The sequence below is a fragment of the Somniosus microcephalus genome, chromosome 11, assembly GCF_052327205.1.
Source record: "Somniosus microcephalus isolate GS21.2 chromosome 11, FLI_Smic_1.0, whole genome shotgun sequence".
Classification (NCBI taxonomy): domain Eukaryota; kingdom Metazoa; phylum Chordata; class Chondrichthyes; order Squaliformes; family Somniosidae; genus Somniosus; species Somniosus microcephalus.
In genome coordinates, this window is record NC_140997.1 from 99,778,965 (window position 1) to 99,797,850 (window position 18,886).

The window sequence follows — 18,886 nt, forward strand, 5'->3', positions numbered from 1 at the left end:
CAACGTTTGGTCTGAAAATCTGCGGACTCTCTCCCTGGGGCATGGATCTGCAATTATGAAACCTGCTTGAGTCATCGGGCTCCTTGGGCTTGGCCTGCTCCTGCTTGCTGACACAGGTTCACAGCCAGCAATGCTGAGAATGAGGTTCTACAGCATCAATGAAACTCCCCTTTAAGAACTAGAAAGAGCCTGTGGCAATTATGACTTGCGATTAGACTGCACCTGATATTGGTTAGTGCTTTGAGTCCACCGCCACCGAGCTAGGCCGTTAGCACTTGATTTAGCGCTCCCATCCTTTCTTTGAGCAATGACAGTGAATTTTGCGTGCAGCGAGATTCATTAGCACCTGGCGCTAAATCTCAAACTTTTCTGAAGTTAGCACCCATTCCTGGGCGATAATGAATTTCGCCCCCTATATGTTTAATCGTACCATCAATCTGCCTGCTATATCGACAGACCCCAAGTTCTGCTATTGAGTGCAACGTTCATTGCGACATGTCAGTTTGGCTCGTTTGGCTGTGTCTCACTTCTGTGTCAGGCAGTTGTGGGTTGGAGCCCTACTCCAGGAGTTGAGCAGATAGCCGAGGTGGTTAGCCTCTAGAGCAGTACTGAGGGAATGCAGCATTGTCAGAGGGGCTGTCTTTTGGATGAGACGTTAACCCATGTCTGGATGTTAGAGGTCCCATGGTACTATTCAAATAGAAATAGGGAGTTCGCTCAGTGTCCGGGCCAACATTCCTCCCTCAACCAACACCACCAAAAACAGATTAACCGGGCTTTTATCTCATTTGTTGTTTGTTCGACCTTGCTGTGCGCACATTGGCGACGGTTTGCGAATTGAACCCCAAATCCACTCCAAATACATACCCAAATTAACAAACTGTGATTGAAATCCTGTTCCCCATTGAGGTCAACATTGAACGAAGCTTGACTCCAATACTTCATTTAATATACAAAACATTGAACGATGTTACACAAGAGAGTGCCGTCAGACTCACAGCACGTTCTGTGAGCAAGCCTCATTAAAACAGGCACACATTGCTGTTTTTCTGCAGGTCATTCACAGGACAGTGTTTTTTTTCAAAAACACATTAGTGTCAGGTTCGCTTTGGAGATAAACCCTTGGATTCTGAGTAAACAGCAATTGCTGGCTAACCCAACGCCAGTAGGCACAGAACCAACATCTGGTGGTTTTACCTACAACTACTGAAGGCAGGACTCGATTTAGGATTGCTTGGCGGAAATCAGTGCCGCACGACATTGCCCAACTGCCCACGTACACAAACTCTGTCATTCTGTTCCCTCTCAAACAAGCCCGCTGGGTCAATAGGAGATTGTATTCTTCCTTTACTGTGTTTGTCCAGCGCTGACTACACAATGTAGTCCACTGATTAAAACGCATTAAACTGGTTTTCTGCGTAATACACATTTATCCAATGTAAACACTTACAGACTCAAATGCCCCAGTTCTACTTATTCATGGTCTGGTGGTCAGCAAAGTTTTATTCAGCGGTTTTTAAAAAATGCTTCACTATTTTTACAGTAGTTACCGACCATAAAAAGACCTGAGCCTCGGCATTACCCAATGGGATAATAGTGTATGAATACTGAAGGCATATTTTAACATCTCCATTAAAATAATGCAGAGAGAAGTTTCAGACAAATAAGAAGAATGAACTTGCACTTTGTTTGCTTATAATGCCTTTCAGGACGTCCCAAAGCACTTTAGAGCCAATGAAGTACTTTTGAAATGTAGTCACTGTTGTAATGTGGGAAACGCGGCACAACAAGCTCCCACATACAGCAGTGTGATAATGACCAGATCATCAGTTTTAGTGATGTTGGTTGAGGGATAACTATGCTGAGGAGAACTCCCCTGCTCTTCTTTAAAATAGTGCCACTGTAGGAACGGAGGTTCCTGTCAGAAAGACTGAGTTCGACTCAGGCAATTAAAATAATGAACTTTAATGAAATGAAACGAGTTTAAACTGGAAACTGCTGGAACACATCAACAACAGGTCTACTCTCCTCGAGGGCTCCGCCAGGACTGATCCTCTGGTCAGAAGACTGACGTCATGATGTCATCACGTTCTTCCCACCATTGGGGCATCACGTGACTAACGGCATGACGTCATCACGTTGAAACCGCGCTGTAAAGGTAACTAGACATTGTACAGTCAAACAGTGTAATTAAAGGTACAGGCACAGACAGTAACTACATTGTTGTTAAAGGAATTATGTACAACCGCTCTGAGTCCTTTGGGGGCTCCGCCACACCACGAGATATTTTCCGTCCACCTGAGAGAGCAGACACCTCACCCAAAAGATGGCACCTCTGACAGTGCAGCGCTCCCTCAGTAATGCACTAAAATGTCAGCCTGGATTTTGTGCTCAAGTCTCGTGGAGTGGGATTTTGAACTCATGACCTTAAAACTCAGAGGTGAGAGCGCTATCACCTGAGCCACAGCTGACACCTACATGGGTTAAAGGTTGGTACACTAGCATCCCATGGTCTAATGTCTTAAATTAACTTTTTTTATAATTAATTCTTGGGATGTGGGGCGTCGCTGGTGAGGCTGGTATTTATTGTCCATCTCTGGCCGCCCTTGAGAAGGTGGTGGTGGGTCTTTGTCTTGAACCGCTACAGTCCGTGTGATGAAGATACTCCCACAGTGCTTCATGTTATTCCTTGATACAACTGTGTGGCTTGCTGGGCCACTTCAAAGGACAGTTAAAAGCTAACCACATGTATAACACAGATGTGGGATAACAACAGAAAATGCTGGAAAAACTCAGCAGGCCAGGCAGCATCCATGGAGAGAGAAACAGAGTTAACGTTTCAGGTCGAAGACCTTTCGTCAGAACTGGGATGTAGGATGTTGGGAGTGGATAATCTTATGACTGAGAGGACTACAAAAGATCTCGCAATCTCTGTGGCGAGAAGTTCGGCATTTTCTTCATTTTGTTGAGATCAGTGCAGTTTAATGGGAATTCCATAGCACGAGCTGCTGTGACATCAAAAAGCTGTCTAAGCAGCCAATCACAATGCAGAATTTTCACAGACTGGGAACCAGGAAGTGAGTAAGCTCCTTTTTTTCTGACTTTTTAAAAATGTTACAGAGAGCAAAATAAAGGTTGGGGCTCTCACACGGGGAAAAGGCAAACCTGAAATAAAGATGAACAGCACTGGCATCTACCCAACAATGTGGAAAATTGCCCAGGTATGTCCTGTCCACAAAAAGCAGGACAAATCCAACCCGGCGAATTACCGCCCTATTGGTCTACTCTCAATCATCAGCAAAGTGATGGAAGGTGTCATCGACAGTGCTAACAAGCAGCACTTACTCACCAATAACCTGCTCACTAATGCCCAGTTTGGGTTCCGCCAAGACCAATCGGCTCCCGACCTCATTACAGCCTTGGTCCAAACATGGACAAAAGAGCTGAATTCCAGAGGTGAGGTGAGAGTAACTGCCCTTGACACCAAGGCAGCATTTGACCAAGTGTGGCATCAAGGAGCCCTAGTGAAACTGAAGTCAATGGGAATTGGGATAGGGGGGAACCTCTCCACTGGCTGGAGTCATACCTAGCACAAAGAAAGATGGCTGTGGTGGTTGGAGGTCATTCATCACAGCTGCAGGACATCACTGCAGGAGTTCCTCAGGGCAGTGTCCTAGGCCAAACCATCTTCAGCTGCTTCCTCAATGACCTTCCCTCCATCATAAGGTCAGGAATGGGGATGTTTGCTGATGACTGCACAGTGTTCAGTACCATTCATAACTCCTCAGATAATGAAGCAGTCCATGCCCACATGCAACAAGGCCTGGACGACGTTCAGGCTTGGGCTGATAAGTGGCAGGTAACATTTGCACCACAGAAGTGCCAGGCAATGACTATCTCCAACAAGTGAGAGTCTAAGCACCTCCCCATGACATGCAACAGTATTACCATCACTGAATCCCCCACCATCAACATCCTGGGGGTTACAATTGACCAGAAACTTAACTGGATCAGCCACATAAATACTGTGGCAACAAGAGCAGGTCAGAGGCTGGGTATTCTGCGGCGAGTGTCTCACCTCCTGACTCCCCAAAGCCTTTCCACCATCTCCAAGGCACAGTAAGGAGTGTGCTGGAATACTATCCACTTGCCTGGATGAGTGCAGCTCCAACAACACTCAAGAAGCTCGACACCATCCAGAACAAAGCAGCCCACTTGATTGGCATCCCATTCACCACCTTAAATATTCACTCCCTCCACCACCAGTGTACTATGGCTGCAGTGTGTACCATCTACAAGATGCACTGCAGCAACTCATCAAGGCTTCATCGGCAGCACATTCCAAACCCGCAACCTCTACCATCTAGAAGGATAAGGGCAGCAGGCGCATGGGAACACCATCACCTCCAAGTTACCCCCCAAGTCACACACCATCCTGACTTAGAAGTATATCACCATTCCTTCATCGTCGCTGGGTCAAAATCCTGGAACTCCCTCCCTAACAGCACTGTGGGAGTACTTTCACCACACGGACTGCAGCTGTTCAAGAAGGCGGCTCACCACCACCTTCTCAAGGGCAATTAGGGATGGACAATAAATGCTGGCCTTGCTGGCGACGCCCACATCCCATTAACGAATAAAAAAACCTTACAAAAATGTAATTTTTTTTAAGTTTCTTAAAAATGTTAGTTTCTTTCATAATGGAGAAATTTGACACTCCACAAAATGAAAATGAGTCTTTCAGGGCCATAACATTTGTTTAGCATCAGTACGCTGTTAAAACTCGAGTTACACCTAATCCAACAAGGTCTAACATTAATGAGGTATTTAACAGCGATATTACCGCGGAACAACCCAGGTTTTCGTCAGTTTCTGATTACACTGATTGCTGGCTATGGGGGGCGGGCCACAATGCAGCCAGTGTCGGAGTAGTGAATGGCTCACCGCAACTTCAGGATTTCCACGTTTAGGTGCGCATGTGCTACATCCTGAAGTTGCGGTCAGTTTCAAAGGGGTAATAATGGCGAGCGCTGACAGTTCGCCATCATTACCCACTGCAAATTCCGGGTCATAGTGTGAGTGAACATTATATAGTGTATCAGTGAACAGTACATTGTTCACTAACACGATATACTGTTCACTAATACAAATCTCCAATGTTGGAAAACTTGATGGCCTCGATTTTAACTCAGGTGCGGGCAATTTTCGGGTTCCCCGAATTTCGTGATTCCCACACGAATCTAAATGGATGTGGGAGATTGATGCAATTTTGACTCAATTGGCCAATTGATTTCCAACGTGTGGGAAGCCTTTGCAAATGGGTTTTTCATGACTGAAAGTCCCCTCGGATGACGTCATCATTGCTGCAGCATTTAAGGTCCACATCAAGCCTTGCTTCTTCTGCAGACTGCCAAGCTTCCTCCATTTGATGGCACAGGAACCTGCAGGAACAATGGCCAGCGGGAGGCCAAGAGCAGCTCCTAAGTTTGACGAGGCAGCACTACAGGCATTGGTGGATGGGGCTAGGGCCCACAGGGAGGTCCGGTTCCCTTCATCGGGGAGGAAGAGGCCTCCCACTCAGACCAAGGCTGTGTGGATACAGGTGGCTGGGGAGGTCAACTCTTTGGGGGTCACACGGCGCATCTGGATGCAGTGCAGGAAATGATTCCATGATCTTCAACGCACTGGAAAAGTAAGTATGAAGTTCCAATCACCCTCAATCGGATCCCCATTGCCTTTCCTCACAAGCACTCAGCTTTAGCAATCTCTTCCTCCACATCCCACTTGACACTCACATCCATGCACCCTTACCCATTCCCTCTCTCTCTATGCTCACAATCACTTAACTATTCCACCATGCAGCCCTCACACTCCCTATCACTCTGATGCTTTGAACGCAACTGACAACACACAGGGAGGGCCCTTGGTCTTGCAACCTCACTCCATCTTTGTCTCCTTCTAAGTATCTATGCTATGCAATCTCTACACTCACTCAACTTCCACTTGTCTCCCTCATTGCAGGAAAAGAGAGCTCACAATAAAAGGGAAAGAGCCAGGACAGGAGGAGGCCCACCATCATTAGCCCAGCTCACCCCCTGGGAGGAAGCCATCCTTGAAATTGTCGGGGTTGAAAAAGATGCGCACATTGGGGACAGGCAGAGAGGTGCATCACAGCAAGCTGGTGACAGAATAGTTTTCCATCTCTCTCATTGACATTGCATGAGTCGCTGATAATGATTCTGAAGCTATAACAGGTGGACTTATGATCATCTGCAATATGCAGTTTGCATGTAAACATGACCTCACATCTCTAACTCTTTCCTTTACTCCCCCACAGGACCATCGAGAGGCCCCGTCCCACTGTCCAGGAGGAAGAGCCTGAGCTTCCAGACTCCTCAGAGGAATCTGCAAGCCCTGAGGGTGCAGCGTCAGCAGAAATAAGTGCACTCAGCACCAGCGCAGACACTCACACCTCAGTGGGATCTTCGAGACATAGCGTAGTGTTGTCACCTGGTGTATACATAGATACATAGATACATAGAAGATAGGAGCAGGAGTAGGCCATTCGGCCCTTCGTGCCTGCTCCGTCATTCGATGAGATCATGGCTGATCCTTTAATTCAGTATCCCGTCCCCGCCTTCTCTCCGTAACCCTTAACCCCTTTTGCCCGTAGAAATATATCTAATTCCCTCTTAAATATATTTAATGAGCTGGCGTACACTGCCCTCTGTGGCAATGAGTTCCACAGGTTCACCACTCTCTGAGTGAAGAAATTCCCCCTCATCTCTGTCCTAAATGGTTTAGCCCTTATCCTTAAATTATGTCCTCTAGTTCTGTTCTCACCCGCCAAGGGAAACATTCCTTCTGCATCCAGTCTGTCTAGACCTGTCAGAATTTTATACACTTCTATGAGGTCCCCTCTCAATCTTCTAAACTCCAGTGTGTACATCCCTAAACTACATAGTCTCTCCTCATAGGTCATTCCCGCCATTCCTGGTATCAGCCTGGTGAATCGCCGCTGCACCCCCTCCATGGCAAGAACATCCTTCCTCAGATGAGGCGACCAAAACTGTACACAGTACTCGAGGTGTGGTCTCACCAGTGCCCTGTACAGCTGCAGCAAGGTATCCCTGTTCCTGTATTCTAACCCTTTTGCTATGAAGGCCAGCATACCGTTTGCCTTCTTGACCGCCTGTTGCACCTGCATGCTCGCCTTCAGTGACTGGTGTACAAGAACACCCAGGTCTCTCTGTACTTCCCCCTCTCCCAATCTATTGCCATTTAAATAATAATTTGCCCTCCCGTTCCTGCACCCAAGGTGGATAACTTCGCACTTGTCCACATTATAGTGCATCTGCCATTTATCCGCCCAATCGCCCAGTCTGTCCAAATCGCTCTGGAGCTTCCTGGTCTCTTCCTCTGAGCCCACCCCCCCTCCTAGTTTAGTGTCGTCTGCAAATTTGGAAATGCTGCATCCGACTCCCTGATCCAGGTCATTAATGTAAATTGTGAACAGCTGGGGGCCCAGGACAGATCCCTGTGGTACCCCACTTGTTACTGCCTGCCATTCAGAAAATGAGCCGTTTATTCCAACTCTCTGTTTTCTATCTGACAGCCAGTTCCCTATCCACGCCAAAACTTTCCCCTTTATCCCATGAGCCTCAATTTTCCATGCTAATCTTTTATGTGGGACCTTATCGAAGGCCTTTTGGAAGTCCAGGTACACCACATCTACTGGCTCTCCCCCATCTATTCTACCAGTTACTCCCTCAAAAAATTCCAATAGATTAGTCAAGCACGATTTACCCTTTGTAAATCCATGTTGACTCTGTCCTATCCTGTCCCCATTTGCTAAGTGCTCCGCTATTTCATCCTTAATGATGGACTCCAGCATTTTGCCCACAACTGATGTAAGGCTTACAGGTCTGTAATTACCTGCTTTTTCCCTACCCATCACAGCTCACAAGTGAGCATCAGCAAATTGTGGAGACAGGGACAGCAGTGGAGAGTCCTCGTCGGAGGGCGCAGGATTCTGCCAGCTCGGCTCAGCTGCATGTTGACCCTCTGCCTCTGGGTCCATCCATAAGATCAGAGGTGGTGGAACTCCATGCACAGATGCAGGAGTCTCTGGCAGGTTTTGTCTCTAGGGTCGCTGCGAGTGTGGAGCGAATGGAAGAGTCCATAGCGAACATAAGCAGAGCCTTTGTGGAGTCATTGGCACATGAACGCATCAACACGGAAAGGATGGCTACCTACGTGGAAATGATTGCTGCCTCTGTGGTAAGGCTGGCTACAGTAGAGGAGAGGAGGGCTACGACCATGGAGGAGGTTAGTCACCAGGGTATGGAAAACATGGTGAGTGTTCAGAATAGAATTACATCTCTTGAGGAGCGATGGGCATCCATTGAACAGAGAAAGCAGACCTTCATGGAAGTCCTTCTGAGTAGGACTGCCATTGCAGATATGGGTCCACATGAGCCCACTGATGTGCAGCAAGGTGCTCTCCAGCCACTTGCAGGCGCGGAGGGGGAGCTGACCCGTGAGAGGGAGGTTGGTGGCAGACCTCAAGGAAGTAGGGGTTCCCCTCCAGGTGCTCACACTTCCATGGCACTGCAGAGCCCTCAGTCAGAGCCCCACCGGAGTCCACACCCAAGTGAGATAGACGTCTCAACCCCTGCACAGCCGCAGGAGCAGCAGACTGTTGACGAGCCTGTTGTGTATGTACCTTTAAGAGGATAACTGGTCTCAGACTGCAATACCGGCTGTGACCACCCCTGTATAAAAGGCGCTAGAGAGCCTCTGTTGGTTAGATTCGTTTATGCCTTTCACCAGTAAAGTTCTGTTTGTTTCTCTCCTGCTAGTCCGTGTCTCAATCATTCACGGACTTAACATTGGCGACGAGGTAGAAAGAACTTACCTGCAACTCAGCAGCAGCTCCGACGACGTTGAAGGTCGGAAGAAAAAAAAAATAGAATCCATTGAAACTCGAGGAACGGGCGTCGACCATCAATCATCGGGTTCAAGGCTTTGCAGGAGCGACTTTCCAGAGTCAGGCTGGGTTCCTCGGTCCGTGGTTTCCCAGCTAATCGGGCTGGTGGCAGGTAGTGCTCTGATCCTTCCTGGGCTGCAACGGGGCCAGGCAGCGAGTCGGGAAGCAAGGAGAGAGAGAGGGTGGAGCATACAGGGCGCGGCCGGTGTTTCGAAGCTGGGCAGCGTTCGGACCTCAGAAGAGAGAGAGAAGTGTTCCAGAGGGTCCGCTCCACGACGGGAAGATAATAAAAGAAAACAAATTAATATTTAACGCGCAGGAAACCGCGTAAAGCAGCGCTAACAACAGCGGGGAAGAAGGAAAAGCGCGGGAGGCGCCATTTTGTTAAATCGGAGAAGAAGGCAAAGCACGGGAGGCGCCATTTTAGATTTGTAAGATGCTGAAGACTGGCTGTATCACTGCTTTTGATAATACATTAGAGGACTGGACCACGTATGTGGAAAGAGTAGAGGTATATTTCGAGGCAAACGATATAGCGGAGGGGAAAAAGGCATCGGTATTGTTAAACTTAATGGGCGCTAGACTGTACGGCCTATTGCGGGACCTGATTACTCCAGCCAAACCGAAGGCGAAGAGTTTTAACGAAATTGTTGCTGTTCTACAGGAGCACTTAAACCCTGCACCGCTGTTGATAGCAGAAAGATTTAAATTCCACAGGAGAACTCAGCACAAAGATGAGAGCAATGCTGAGTATCTTACGGAACTACGCAAGCTATCAAAGCACTGCCAGTTCGGAGCAGGACTGGCAGATACCCTACGGGACAAATTTGTCTGTGGACTCCTGAGTGAAGGAATACAGAAGAAGTTACTCGCAGAAAAAGAGCTGACGCTAGATAAGGCTTTCAGCGTGGCAGTATCATATGAAGCAGCAACCAGGGGAGCTGCAAAAATTCAACAAAAACCACAGGAATACAGCACCCACGAAATGACACGGGGATTTGCAAAATGTTATCGCTGCGGCAGAACTAATCATGACCAGAGGACTGCTGGTCCAAAGACAAAATATGCAGACAATGCGGGAAGATTGGACACATTGCACGAGTTTGTAGGTCTGGGAAGAAGACCAGCGACAACAAAAAGGCTACTAAGGAACCGTACAAGAAATTACAAAAGATGACGGACAGTAGTTCCGAAGACCAGATGAGCGATAGTGAATCCGAGAACAGGAGATTAAGCTGTCTCAAACTTCACAATGTAATCGCAGAAGAGGATCACCGAACCATTTGGGTCACCCTCACGATAGCAGGGTCCCAAGTTAAAATGGAATTGGATACAGGATCAGAGCTAACGGTCATGAATCGACGAGACTATGAGCGGCTATTTTCACACATACCCTTGAGAGAGACATCCATTGTCTTGACGACGTATACGGGGCAAAAAGTATACCCCAGAGGAAAAATAAGGGTGCCTGTCGAATACAATGGCAAGAAAATACGGAAATTGCATCTCTACATACTGCCAAATGGTGGACCACCGTTATTTAGATTGGCATTCCATTCATGCAATGATGGTGGACGGTAAAAATGATGAAGACGTCACTCCTGGACGATTGTCAACAATCTTAGCTAACGCCAAAGAGGTATTTCAACAAGAACTGGGCACGCTTAAAGGCATAACTGCCTCGTTCAAAATAGAAGAGAATGCAGTTCCCAAGTTTTTCAAAGCGAGACTGGTACCATATGCAATTCATCCAGCCGTCGAGGCAGAGCTGGAGAATCTGGAGAAGGTGGGCGTGTTGTCTAAGGTTGACTGGAGCGAGTGGGCGACACCCATCATTCCTGTCATGAAGAAAACGTTAAGCAATAAGTCCAGAGAGCCAAGGAAGATTTGCATCTGTGGGGATTTCAAGGTGACGGTGAACCCTGTCCTTCACACAGTACAATATCCTCTTCCAAGGATAGAAGACATCTTCGCCTCACTGTCTGGAGGGAAGCATTTTACAAAAATTGACCTAGCACAAGCATGTTTGCAGATGGAGGTTGAAGAATCCTCTAGGAAGTATCTCACGATAAACACTCATAAAGGTCTTTACCAGTATCATCGATTGGTATTCGGAGTAGCATCGGCTCCGGCGATATGGCAAAGAGCGATGGAACAAGTCCTGCAAGGGATTCCGGGGACTCAGTGTTACTTGGACGACATCCTTGTAACAGGTGAAGATGACAGTGAACACCTTAACAACCTAGAACAGGTGCTCACTAGACTATGGGAACATGGGCTGCGAGCCAACCGCCCCAAGTGCGAATTTTTCAAGAAACAGATATCGTATTGTGGCCACGTGATTGATGAAGAGGGGTTACATAAGTCCCCTGACAAAATTGAAGCGGTTGTTAAGGCCCCAGCGCCTGAAAATGTGTCGCAACTGAGATCATTCCTCAGGTTGGTGAATTACTATCATAAGTTTTTGCTGAATTTGTCGACAATTCTGCATCCACTGAACGCCCTGCTACGAACAGGGGTAGCATGGAAATGGAGCGATGATTGTAAACGTGCTTTTCAGAAGAGTAAGGACTTAATCACTTCGAAGGAAGTATTGGCTCACTACAACCCAGCACTGACAATCAGGCTGGCGTGTGATGCGTCTCCCTACGGCATTGGGGCGGTACTGTCACATAAATTCCTTGATGGTTTGGCGAGGCCGATAGCTTTTGCGTCACGCTCATTAACTTCTGCCGAGCGTAACTACGCCCAGATTGACAGAGAGGCCCTCAGCCTAGTGTGGGGGTTGAAGAAGTTCAATCACTATCTGCACGGTCAAAAATTTACTCTACTAACCGATCATCAACCTCTTGTCTCCATTTTCAACCCTCAGAAGGGCGTACCGATAATGACAGCACAACGGCTGCAGAGGTGGTCCCTTTTCCTAGGGGCACACCAATATGACATCGAGTACAGGGGAACTAAACAGCATGGAAATGCTGATAGATTGTCACGTCTACCGTTGCCGATGGTGGAAGAAGAAGACCTTGCAGTGGATCCAATGGAGTTATTCCACTCAACCACAGTCGAATGTCTCCCTGTGACGAATGCAAACATAGAAAAGGAAACACGGAATGACCCGACACTATCACGGGCCTATGATTTAACAGTGAAGGGATGGCCAGCACATGGCGAACCACTGCTGCCAGCATTTTCGTCAAGAAGAGAACAGCTGTCAGTGTGCAGAGTAACCTTGATGTGTGGATCCAGAGTAGTAATTCCACCTAAGTTGATGGATAGAATGCTCAATGAGCTTCATGAGGGTCATCTGGGTGGGGTAAAAATGAAGAGCTTAGCCAGAGCGTTTGTGTGGTGGCCGGGAATCGATAGAGAAATCGAAGAGATGACCAAGAGCTGTGCAGGATGCCAGAAGGTCCAAAACGCCCCACCACAAGCTCCTCTGCATCCATGGGAGTGGCCCTCATCCCCATGGCAAAGGGTGCACATTGATTTTGCTGGTCCCTTCATGGACTCGATGTTTTTAATTGCGGTGGATGCACATTCAAAGTGGCCAGAGGTAATAAAAATGTCCTCAACCACCACGGAAAAAACTATCGCAGTTTTATGAACCATATTCACCAGGAATGGGCTGCCTGAACAGATTTGCTCTGACAATGGACCACAGTTTGTGTCTGAAGAGTTCCGGAGGTTCTTAAAGAACAATGGTGTTAAGCATTACACATCTGCCCCATATCATCCAGCCACTAATGGATTGGCCGAGAGGTTTGTCCAAACATTCAAGAAGGCTATCAAGGCAATGTGTAATGAAGATATACCCCTACAACACAAGGTAGACAACTTCTTGTTTGCCTACCGGAATGCGACACATGCGGTTACCAACCAAACTCCAGCCATGATGTTCTTCAATCAAAGACTACGATGCCGCTTGGATTTGGTTAAGCCAAACGTCCGAAGAGATGTGGAGAACAGGCAGTTTCAGAATATGAATGAAAGGCCGACCAGGAGTTTTTTTTAAGATAGGTCAACCAGTTTTGGCCCGGGACTACCGCACTGAGAAATGGCAGCCAGGAATGATTTGTACACGACAAGGACCTCTCATGTATACCGTGGACGTTGGGGAGAGCATTGTAAGACGCCATGCTGACCAGATTCTAGAGTCACTGGAAAACGTCAACTCCACACCACGATCTGATACACCTGGTAATGAAATCGACGTTCCAATTGCAGCTACCGCAGAACCGGTAATATTGGAAGCAGATGAACCAAACAACGACATTGATTCCGACTCAACATTGCCAGAAGAACCTGATACTCCAAAGAGGCGTTATCCAGACAGAATCAGGAAGCCTCCTCAAAGACTGAACTTATAATTGCTCAAACTTAACCAATGTATCTAGCAACAGTAATTGTGATTGTAATTCGTTATCATTAGTGTTAAATGAATGTTATGTACTGTTTATCTAAAAGGGGAGGAATTGTTGTGTATGTACCTTTAAGAGACTAACTGGTCTCAGACTGCAATACCGGCTGTGACCACCCCTGTATAAAAGGTGCTAGAGAGCCTCTGTTGGTTAGATTCGTTTGTGCCTTTCACCAGTAAAGTTCTGTTTGTTTCTCTCCTGCTAGTCCGTGTCTCAATCATTCACGGACTTAACAGAGCCCTCACAGGCTTGCTACCCCAGAGGACGCCCATCAAAGCTGTCAAGACAGGAGCAGCAGGAAAGTGAGCAAGGGGCCTCCACATCTGCTGAAGCCACAGGGGAACCATGACGTAGGATCACGCGTAAGAGGAAAATAAAGCAGAAGTCGTCACAAGGGTAGTCACTTGGGTGAAATTTTATGTATTGTTAAAAAAAGCCGTCAGATGAATTCTGCCAATAAAAAAGCTGATGGCTACTGCTGTATTTGTGGCGTGTGTCATTTCGCGAATGGGACTTTCACATTGAGGGCTTACGATTACTTGCAATTGTCAGTATGCTGGACAAATAGCTAAGAATCCGCAGGGTCTTGGCCATTGTCGATGCTCAGGTGTGAAGCTGCGAGGCAAAAGCGCTTGATTGGCAAGGCTATGCAAATCTGGCCAGGATGAGTGTATTCCTGGCATCCCGGGCAGCAATGTTCTGGCGTAATGCTGCCGCTGGTTGCTGGTACTCTGCAGGACGGTCGTTTTCTCCCTCCTCCTCCTCCTCCTCATCATCATCATCATCTGAGGAGGGTATGTGAGGAGCCACTTGGTCCTCAGGAATCTGCAAGCCATGACGCTGTGCCATGTTGTGAAGTGCACAGCAAACCACGACAATTCTGGAGACCCTGGCTGCTGAGTACTGTAGGGCTCCAGCTGATCTATCCAGGCATCTGAAGCGCATCTTCAGCAAACCAATGGTTTATTTGATAATGGATCTGGTGGAAATGTGGCTGGAGTTGTAGCGCTCCTCAGCTTCGTTGGCTGGCCTCCTCAACGGCGTCATTAGCTAAGTCCTCAGGGGATAGCCTTTGTCTCCAAGTAGCCATCCGTGAAGTTGGTCTGCCGGCCTGAATAGCGGAGGCACACTAGACTAGTGCAGTATGAAGGAGTCATGGCAACTGCCAGGGTACTTGGCAGAAACATGCAAAATCTCCTTCTTGTGGTCACACACCAGCTGAACGTTAAGGGAGTGGAAGCCCTTGCGGTTGACAAAAATACCTGGATTGCGATGGGGCGCCCTAAGGGCCACATGTGTGCAGTCAACGACACCCTACACCCTTGGAAAGTCTGCCAGATGAGCTAAGCCAACTGCTCGCGCTGTCAAACTTGCGCGATCCTTGGTGAAATGGATGTGATTGTGCGCGAGGGCAAAGAGGGCATCGGTTACCTGCGTGATGCAAGTGTGTGCGGCTGCCTGAGAAATGCCGCTGATGTCTGCTGATGATCCCTGGAATGAACCTGAGGCAAAAAAGTTGAGTGCTGTGGTGATTTTGACGGCCACTGGTAAGGAGTGTCCACCTGGTCCTCTGGGCAACAGGTCTTGCTGTAGCATTAAGCAGATGTCAATCACTACCTCTCGCGAAAGTCAGAGCCGCCTTTGCCACTGCTGCTCAGTCATGTTGTGTAAGAGCAGGGTTCTCAAAATTCCCGCACTCCCCAAATTATGGGTCAAGGGACCCTGTTTTGGACAAGTTATTAAAACCAGGGTACCCAAAATGGCTTCTGTAACCTCATGACCAAAACCGACAGGATTTTTAAAACAGGGCTCTGCAAGCAGGCAGGCCCGGAGACGAAACTTAAAATGCAGGAATCTGTGAAAAGGACTCTCTAGAGCCAGCCAGACAAAGTAAACACAGAATACGCATTCATTCAACTTGAAATAGATCAAGCCAGAATGGGCCTAGAACCGAGGCCATTAGGTTTCTGCATATTTAATCGGTAACAGCTCACAGTAGCCATCAAGTCAGGATGAGGACAATTAAGTCTTATCCATGACAAACAACCAGGACATCGGGGCCATTAGACCCCAAGACAACCACTCCACAAGTCGTTAAAATAAATGGCTGTAATCATTTAAACAAGCCCGCCAAAAGTTAAACAATGGACTGACCTGATTTGGCGCGCAGATAAGGAGTTGAAGAACAGTTATAATTGTAGGCCCATCAGTGGCAATCGCTCTCTTGCTCCTGCCCTCATCTTTGACCTTGGCCTGCTGCCTCTCGTACTCGCACCGTGGCCTCATGGCGGGCTCTCTTCTTGCTCCCCGCGCCGCTCAAAAACCAAGGACGCCCATTACACCGGGACCAAATGCGGGAGGAAAACGAGACCCGAGTTCAAAACCACAAAGGACACACAGGCAGGGCAGACGAGACGAGACAAGACGAGACGAAGAAGAAGGTAAACTGGTAAAGGCAGAGAAGGGCAGTGGAAAGACGCATTTGGGGACCAACGCCCAGTTATAAGCTGATGTTTGGTGAATAAGTTGACGTATAGTGTAACCCCAATTTAAGAATATGCTGGCATTCGGAGGATGGGTAGAAGAATCGAGACATACAGCCTAGTTATAAGCTGGCGTTTGTCACATGGACAATAATAGCCCGGTTAAAGAATAAACTGGCGTTCGAAGCATGGATAGTAAAATCATCCAGATGATAAAGACCGCAAATCGACCCCCGACCGTAACATTACCGCCGACGACTGCCCAAGGGAGAGGAAGAAGAAAACCCATCGCGACGAGACGACGATGGTAGTGATGTGCCTCAATAAATCCGAGACTCGATGTTAGCGAAACAAAACAAGGCTTTGATTGACTTAGAAGGTAACACACAGAGGAGAATGTATCTTCCATCCAGAGGTCTGCCGTACTGGATGTGCTGCAGGCTGGGCCAGCTTACATAGGAGCCAGGTATGGGCGGAGCCCTACACACAGTACAATGCAATGGAAATGAAACTGAAACCAACCACAGTCACAGGCAGAGAAATACTGATGAGTGATGAATGGAATATTTCATCACGGGTAGCTGAGGAAAATGAGGGTGCTTCACATCAACAACTTCAGCGCTGCGCCCCGAGACCACGTGGCGACGGGATACCCTAATGGACAGCAAGAGCGGACCTCAAAACCAGCCCAATTAAAGCAACAGGTTTTGGATTGGTGAGCATGAATTCCTGGCCCCTCATAGCTTAATCTAGTTAGGTATAGCGGGTGGGATAAGGATAAGGGGATTGTTAATGTAATTGGTTTCCCTCAATGTGCCGTGTGTTCCCCATTCCCATATAAGTATAATTTTTTTATGCCTGTATTTTCACACCAGTAATTTTCATAAGATTGTTGTATTCTGCTTATAATAAAATTTTGGTTTTCTTACACCAAACCACTTGTCTACTCGATTTTCTGTATCGCCGCCTACACCTAAGTCCAGTGTCTAGAACCCAGGGGTGTGGGAGCAATTTGAACTGCTCAAAGGACAGTCAGAGGTGAAGCTGACTGGGCACACACGCCACCCCCTACAGAAATGGCGACCACGGCAGGACTCCGGCAACAGGGGTGCGATACAGTAGACAATGGTTCGGATGAGCAAACCATGATGGAGGAAAGGATTTCTGATTATGTGTTTAGTAAGGTGAATATCACAAAGAAGTGGATCACCACTCTGTTAAATGCTGGGTGTCCGGTAGATGCAGCAGCTAAGTGGACAGAGGGGAGGGAACACAAGAAGTCCTTAGAGAAGGCAGTCTGGCTGATGTGTTTCAAAAAGCAGGTCCAGCTTCTGGACAGGCTCGTTGCTGCACAGGCAGCCGAATTAAAGGAGTCAGCCCTGGAAATCCAGGACAAGGCTCTAGCAGGGGGAAAGTTACTGGTAGCATTGCAGGCCCTGAATCAGGAAAGGATGCATTTAATGGGAGAACATAAGGCCAAGTTGGAATACTTACAGTGCCAAGTCACCAAAGCCAAGGGTAATGAGTTGAGGTTGCGGGAAAAGATCGCCCGCCTAGCAAGGCAAGTTAGGGAACAGGAGGAGAAATTAAAAGAGGTAAAGGCAGCTTACAAGTTAGCGAGCGAACAGGGGTTTGAAGATGCAGATCACAGCCCCTGCAAGGAGCAGATAGAAAATCTGAGCTTGGCCCTGAGGAAGGCTAAAGGCATGGTGTGCCTCATAAGCCCGAAGGCAGGCCAGGCGGACTTTATGGGGAACGCTGGGAGGACGGTTCAAACATCACTGGTAGTGCCCAGGGACGACCCGGTTGAGGAACAGGAGGTCTCACGACCACCACCTGCAGTGCCAGGTTTCAGCGAGGTCTGGCAGCAAGGTGGGGTGGAGTCAGAGGTGGGAGCGGAGGTGGAGCAACCCCCGCCAGAGAGGCCGGAGCTGGGACCGATGTGCCCAGCCCGGCATCGGAGGTTCGGCCCACCCGTCAATGGCGACGATGAGGGTCCCCTCCATAACCAGTTCGTATTACCCTACAGCACCCAACAGCTTAGGGCTATGGTGAGCCATATCCCAAAGCTCTCCGAAAAGGGAGACCCCTCGATCCACTTCAGGGAAGTAGAGCAGGCAGCCAGCGTCAACGACTGCGATGGCGCTGAGCAGGCCAAAATGCTGCCATTCTCCCTGGAGAGTAGGCTCCTCCAATCCCTCTCTGATGAGTGTAAGAAGGGGCAGTGCAGGTATGAGGAGCTCAGGGATGAAGTTCTGGAGGCCATGGGGATGAATGAGGGAAGTCCTTTCTCCCGTGTGGAGATGACGGTCCAGCTCACAGGGGAAACCTCGCAGGCTTTCGCGGACAGGTTATGGCCGGTGTACCGGAGTGCCTGTCCAGGGACACCTAACCGGCCGTTCCTGAATGGGGATCCACTGGCCCACTGGCTCCGTTACCTGGTGGCAAACAGCTTGCCACAGGTCCGGGCCAAGGCGGAAGTCTGGTTCGACCCCAAGTACCCCCAGACCACCGAACTTACGGTGATCAGACAGTTGACCCTAGCCTATAAGAACGGTAGGGGAACCGATGTACACCCACCCAAGGGGACGGTGCATGAGGTAAAACCCAGACAGGGTAGGAAAGAGTGGCATCAGGAAGGGAATAACACCCCCAACACAAAGACGAATTGTTACGGGTGTGGGAAGGACGGTCACTGGTGGTAGGAGTGCAAAAACCCTTGGAAAGACAACAAGGGAAAGAATTCCACTGCCCCAGCCCAAAAGACAGAAGCAGGAATCCCTCCCGCCGTAGTCGAGTCATTTTTGGACACCATGAGGTCCTTATTGACTGGCCACGGGAGAGTAGCAGCCGCTACCGGTGCTCTGACCCCATCAGCCCCATCCAACCCACAGCCCTGACTAGAGCCAGCGCAGCCTGTTTACCTGTGTCCCCTTTGGTACGATGAATGGAAGAGACCCCTTGTGGAGATGGAGGTAGAAAAGGTGAAGGGG